The 7091-nt window shown below is 41.7% G+C and overlaps 1 pseudogene; it reads left to right on the top strand.

Moving 5' to 3' along the window:
- Positions 1 to 348: 348 nt before the first annotated feature.
- On the top strand, positions 349 to 6420 carry LOC125722572 (E3 ubiquitin/ISG15 ligase TRIM25-like; annotated as a pseudogene).
- Positions 6421 to 7091: the final 671 nt, after the last annotated feature.

Genomic DNA, 7091 nt, shown 5'->3' with positions numbered 1-7091 from the left:
CACAGAAATTCATTCTCAGTAGATCTGCTCTCTTATACCTTTATACCTAATTTCTATCTACTGCACAAAATCAAAGAGTAGGATTATAGTTTGTTTACAGAAAAACAATGTCAGTAACTGTTATTCTCATAAAAGATAAATAAATGTTCGCTTTGGGTACAGTTTGTATAATGTACTATTTTGTTCATAAACTGCAGCTCCACTGTTTGCCCAGTCTGCTCTTCTCAGTCTGGTCTCAGTCCAAAACCGCACCTGCTGCAGTCTGAGAAGCAGGAAGTTCCTCCCACTGTCACACACAGACGACTGTGAGAGAAAACGAGACTGAATCCTATCAGTGTTCGTGGTAAAATGGCAGAAGCCAGAGTTGCAGTGGATGTAATTGAGTTAAGTTGTGCAATCTGTCTAGATCTACTAAAGGATCCAGTAACTATTCCCTGTGGACATAGTTACTGTATGAGCTGCATTAAGAGCTGCTGGGATCAGGAAGATCATGCTGGAGTTTACAGCTGCCCCCAGTGCAGACAGACCTTCATACCCAGACCTGTTCTGGGCAGAAACACCATGCTGGCTGAAGTGGTGGAGGAACTGAAGAAGACTGGACTACAAGCAGCTGCTCCTGCTGACCAGTATGCTGGACCTGGAGATGTGGAGTGTGACGTCTGTACTGGGAGAAGAAGTCCTGCCTGGTGTGTCTGGCCTCCTACTGTGAAACTGACCTGCAGCTTCACAACAAACTCCACCATGCAAAACAGCACAAGCTCATTGATGCCATCGGCCATCTGAAAAACAAGGTCTGTTCCCACCATGACAAACCGCTGGAGGTCTACTGCCGTACCCACCAGCAGTGTATCTGTTATCTCTGTACGATGGATGAACACAGAGGCCATGATACAGTCTCAGCTGCTACAGGAAGGGCGGAGATACAGGTCAGGCTAATTTAAAAGAATTTCCCCTTTCTATCTAAAACAATTTCCCCAAAGGGATCAGTGAAAGTATCAATTATTGTTATTATCTAAAAGTTAATTTTAAATAAATGGATTTTGTCTTAACACTTGTTCGTGTAATTGCTACGAAACACTCAGATCAAGTCTGGTTCGGTAAAGTTGTCATGACCTACTTGTCCGGTCTTACTAGCGGGGTTACTAGCTTGTCGGATTTAAGGTAGTCTGGGCAAAATGTAAGTAAACGAATATGAAGTCCATTTAAACTGTGGTACCTTACATCCGACAAGTTACCCCGAAAAGCCAGTAACCCTTCATAGTACAGAAGAATTCACTAGAGCCACAGTACAGTAAGGCCGTGCCCGCCGAAGATGTTTGTACGGGACGCCATGACACTCAAAATAAAATAAATAAGTATATCAAAAAATATAAATAAAATGATAAATATTTCAATAATGTATCCTTTTATTTTTAAATAATTTCATAAAATTTCATAAATTTCATAAAATTATATTTCATAATAACACTTGTCTTCTATGTATAATTTTTAAATTTGACAATTTATTGTTTCGTAATAATGTTGCGATTTTCATTAGACAATTATTATTATAAAATATTATTTTCACAATAAAGTTTAACTTTTCACATTATCGCCATGCATTTCTATACTGCATCAGGAGGTGTTTTGCAGGATTGGCACTGCAGCCACCGGATAAAACTCACACTGTTCCACTGGGACTGGTGTGGTGCTGAGGTGTCACCCACTGCACGGCTGCACTCAGGTTCTCATCCCTGAGGTGGTTCGTCGTGTGGTGGGTGCGGTAAGGCACTGTACTCAGTGTGTGCTCCTTACCTCCGTACCTTACCTTACCTTACCTACATCAACACAGTACAAATGTACATGTTAAAAAAGGTCTTTCGGTACTAAGATGTACGTAGATTAATACTTTTCTATTCAAGGTTAAAGGGTTCAACCTTTAAAGCATTGTGTTGGTTGCCATAGGATAATATTTTGGCTTTCAGTGATAACCAGTGAAGCTCAAAATTTATGAAAATATTAACAAAGAGGTTCATTGTTTTGTCTGATATGCTGAATTATGTCTGACTTGGAACAAATGAAGTAAAAGTAGTCAGGGCTGGAGTGGGACTGAATATCTAACCAGGAATTCAAGCCCCCGGACAGCCCAATATAAAACGATATAAACAATTACACTGTTATTATATGTTTTTATTCACACATCCATTTGCTAGGCTACTGAACACAAACATCCCCTTTGTCCTCTCATCATCTTTGGCCCTAGTGTGTTCTTCCTTTTCCCCACATGGCTGCATTTGGCTCAATGGGATGAGTGTGTGACACAGAGGCTGGGACCAGCTGGTTATGGGTTTGAGACAGGTCAGGAACCAACCTCACCTCTTTCATTTAATTATTGCTTTTCTATTCTTCCCAGTGTTTGTTAGTTCTATGTTCTGCTTGTGAAGCTTGTGCCTTGTTTTATTATGTTCCACATGTTTCTGTACTTTCTAAGTATTGAATTCCTTGTGTGTGTTTCTTACTTTCAGTGTTTGTGGGAGTTTTCCTAGTCTTGTGTTCATTAATATAAGTTACTGCACTTGTTGCCTGTTTTCCCTGCACTTTTGTTATTGGTTAATTGTCTCACATCTGTCTTTGTTAGTTCGCTACAGCAGCCTGAGCATTAGATTGGCTACAGAAACCGGCAATGCAGGTTGTGTGTCTGACACAGACAATCACATTTTGTGCAGCGTCAGTGTGAGCCATCGGACTTTATTCTGTATTCGCCACTCCTCCATCAGGCTGCCTCAACTGCAGCCATGTTTTCTGCAGAATGAGACTTTGGGAATTTTCCTGCTCCCAATAATAAGGTCGACAGCTCAGTCTTATCATTTATAAAATGGCATTTGACTACTAAATAAGCTTCCATATGTATGAATGTCCACTTGTCAGATGTTAGTCTTACTGCTTTGGCCTTTCTCACCTCTTCCTTTGTTTCTCTTTTTCTATCTTAAATGTTTCTGTCACTAAACCCTTTCATGTTTGCCTGGATGGGAGAATGTAGGTTGGATCCAGGATCCCCACAACCTCCCTAAATCCTGCGTTATCCACTATGGTGAAGGGTTGTGCATATTGACCAAAGCCTCATCAATCATTTGTTTCTTGGTCTCTATACTGGGAAAATTATACAGATTATTGGGTAATACCCTCACCAAAATCTGATATTATGTATTCATACAATTAAACTGAACCTTGGACACAATAATGACTAATAATAATAATAATTATTATTATTAAATTATTATGATGATTAAAACTTACGCTGCAGTGTGTGTGTACGCCGAAATATGTGCTGTACAACAGGTTTGAAACCGGTAATGAGGATTGTGCCACATTTTCAGTTTCCAAAGCAGTCACATGGTTGAGTGCAGAATGAAGCTTCAGATGACCATGGTCACGTGTTCAGGGTGGAACGAAGGAAACTGAAGCTGTGCTTCAGAATGTAGTGAATCGCTTTTTTATTATCAAGCTTAACATCACTAGCTGCCCCATTCCCTCTGTTAGTCTACGTGTCATTTTCTTAGCTACTTTTTCCCTGGTGAGTTTTGACCCCTTATTGTTCCTTTATTGCGTGTCTTTCCAGTTTGGTTCAGTCTCCTTAATTCCCTTTGTCTTGGAGCTTTTAAGTGGATCCTCACCTTGTTTCCCTGCCTGCACCAGGCTGCGCCCCAACATGCACATTAAATATATGATATGTTCAAATTCTGAAGAATCTTTAATGAATCCCATTTTACACATTTTCCTTTCTGAATTTGCGTGGAACATCAGTGATGCAGACTTTGACACAGTTTACATATGAATGGGTCACAACAGTCCAATATTAAACCAACTTCCCAGCGGATTCAGAGTTTTTAGGGTTGCAGGAGAAAAGATACATTATTGTTGTTCACAGTGCAGTTTCTACACAGTGGCCCATTATCAACTGACATGCGATCTGACATCAATCTAATAGGACGTCAGTTGAGTAGCCGGTCCTGCAGTGCAGCCCAGGACACATTCGCCTTCACATTGCTATAAGAATGTGGCCATATGCAGCCCAGACCACCTCCCAATGTGGTTTGAGTGATCGGATCTCAATGTATCTTCAATGCGTCCTGGGTAATTAGCGCTGTCCACTTGTGATTGGATCACCCAGGACGCATGTTAATACCAGGTGGAAACAGGACCAAAGGGTCTATGTCCATTGAATCCTACCTACAGTCAATAAATCATTAATGAACATCCATCCATATATCCATCCATCCATCCATCTATCATCCATCCATCCATCCATCCATCCATCTCCTATCCGGTAATCCAGGTCAGGGTCAGGGGGAGTGCCTGGAGCCTTTCCCAGGCAACATAGGGCCCAAGGATGGGGTCCACCCTGGGCAGGATGATTGATGAATGTGATCTCAGCTAATGAAACAAACTTGTTTTGTCGTCTTGTTTCCTATCTGTAGAAACAAATGGGTGAAAAACAGAGGGAATTTCAGCAGAGAATTCAGATGAGAGAGAAGGAACTGCAGGAGCTGAGAGAGGCTGTGGCCTCATTCACAGTGAGTATGAACCTGAGGAGAAGATAACAGCTGGCTTGTGATCATATTGTATCTTCTTTCAGATTCAACAGATTGCAGATTTACAGACTTGTGCGGATTAATCAAATTAATGCTGCTGTGGGTTATTCTGGGTCAGTGGGATAAAGTTGCTAGATTACAGAGTTTAACCAAGTGTTGCAGCAGTAGTAGCTTATTTATTTAAAAAAATACCATAAATGCCTATTTGAGAAAAATGCAACTTTTCACAACCCAGCGTAATGCAAATAACCACTAAAAAAGTCACCTATTAAACTGAGACCTAATGGTGACAACCAACCTGCCCCATACAGCCACCAGTCTCTGCCAAATCCCTGCAGCTGACAGTGTATGAGCTTAATGAGCGATCATTTCCAATCAGTGCTGGCTGGGTTTCAGTACCTGAGGCGTCCAGCATGGTGATGCTCCAAACCTCAGCCCTGTGCTGTTTTTATACCTCCTGTCAGCTCACATCTCTATTGTACAATGAGGCTCTCTGGAGTCTCAAAAGGGGCCAATTGTAATTTACTGTCCTCTGCTCCCTGTGTCACCAACAGAGCTCAGCACAGTCAGCAGTGGAGGACAGCGAGAGGATCTTCACTGAGATGATCAGCTCCATTGAGAGAAGACGCTCTGAGGTGACAAAGCTGATCAGAGATCAGGAGAAGGCTGCAGTGAGTCAGGCTGAAGGAGACATGGACAGACAGAAGCAGGAGATTGATGAACTGAAGAGGAGACACTCTGAGCTGGAGCAGCTTTCACACACAGAAGATCACATCCATTTCCTCCAGGTAACAGAACAGCTACTTTGGCAATAAGAAAACCAGAGTATTCAAATGGATGCATATTGTCATTTGTATTTCAGCTAGTCTGTCATTGGTCAGATGTTAATGGTTCTGTTAATTAGATTGCAATACACATTTGTATTGATGAAGCTGTTTAATCAGACTGTGTGTCTGTAGAGGCGCCAGGCTCTTCCTGTCACTCCTGAAGCTGGATTTGGACCCAGAATCTCTGTCAGTCCCAGATCTGATTTTGGGAATTTGAGGAAGGCGGTTTCTGAGCTGAAAGATCAACTGGAGAATTTTTGCAGAATGAAAATGGCAGAGATCCATCACCAGGTTAATACATTTCTAGTCTGTTCATGTTAATATAGACCAGGGCTGGCCAATCTTACCCAGAAAGGGCTGCTTTTGCTGGATTACTAATTAGAGGACTGATTGGCTGAAGGGTCTCACACCTGGGGTTGAACAGCTGACCTAAAGGTTACCCCAAAGACCTGCGTACACACTGGACTTTGCGGGTAGAATTGCCCCCCCGATGTGTTCCATGCAGAGAGAGTATGCAGTACAGTCAGCCTCACATTTGTGTGACCAAGTCAGTTTGTTTACAATAAGTTTAAATCTTTGTGATAACTGGTGAAAGAGCTTCACATTCTACTGGCTGCAAAACCCAGATCACATGAAACATGTTTCTTCTACATTATAGAAACCAAAAATCTGTATTATGTGTAACTTACCATGATTTGCAGTTTGTTAAAATGCCTGTTATTGTCCCTCATAATGATAATACCCCACTGCTGTTATCTCCACAGTGAGTGAAGTCCATCTCCCACAAGTAAATTCCTTTTACTCACATCCCTGTTTCTCTCTGTCTCCTTCTAGTTACCAAAGACACCGTCCTACCGGTATTAGTGCCCAGGACCAGAGCAGAATTCTTACACTGTGAGTCTGTTCACACACACACTTCTCTCTCCCTGTATGAGGTGGAGTGTGTTTTATTGTGTTTCGTTTTCTGCTGCCAGTGGAGCTTCTCTTTCTCTCTCCCGCTGCCTCCTGGTCTTTCACATTTACATGAGCTTTTTATCTCAGTGGACTTTAAATCCAGTTGCTAAGTAAGGCAAGTTTATTCAGGGTGCTTTTCCACTGCACCAGGTTCGGTACTTTTGGTTCTTTCCCTTTTCCATTAACTTCCGGTCAAGTACCAGTACCAGAAGTTCCAGTACCAAAAGCATCATTGCAGCTGGGGTACTTTTTCGGTACTTTGGAACTTTGGTGTGGGACTTACAAACACGTTCATTGTCAATTTAAAAAACAATTTTAAAAAGTCTAAAAGCCCAAAACACAAATAAACAGTTAACTAAAAAGAAGTGAGATTGTAGAGGCAGCGTATGACTAAACTCCTGCTAATTTAATTTATTGAAACAAAGCAGCAACAAAAACGTTTTAATCCCTGATTATAATGAACTGACAGTGTAGCAGACCTCAGGTCTTCAGGAAGCTTGTTCCATAGACAGGGAGCATAGAGACTAAAAGCTGCTTCAGCCTGCTTGGTCTTCATTCTGGGACACTGAGTAAAGTTTCAGGGGTCTGGATGCTTCACAAGGTTCAAGGAAGTTAGTGCCATTTAGTGCCTTGTAACAAGTAATAATATTTAAACCAATCCTGTGATGCTCAGGAAGCCAGTGCAGTGATTAAGGAGCTGTGTGATATGCTCCACTTCCTTGGTGTAAGTGAGGACTCT

This window comes from Brienomyrus brachyistius, unplaced genomic scaffold, assembly GCF_023856365.1.
Source record: "Brienomyrus brachyistius isolate T26 unplaced genomic scaffold, BBRACH_0.4 scaffold40, whole genome shotgun sequence".
Lineage (NCBI taxonomy): Eukaryota > Metazoa > Chordata > Actinopteri > Osteoglossiformes > Mormyridae > Brienomyrus > Brienomyrus brachyistius.
Note: the sequence above shows the minus strand (reverse complement) of the source record. Positions and strands in the feature narration are given on the sequence as shown.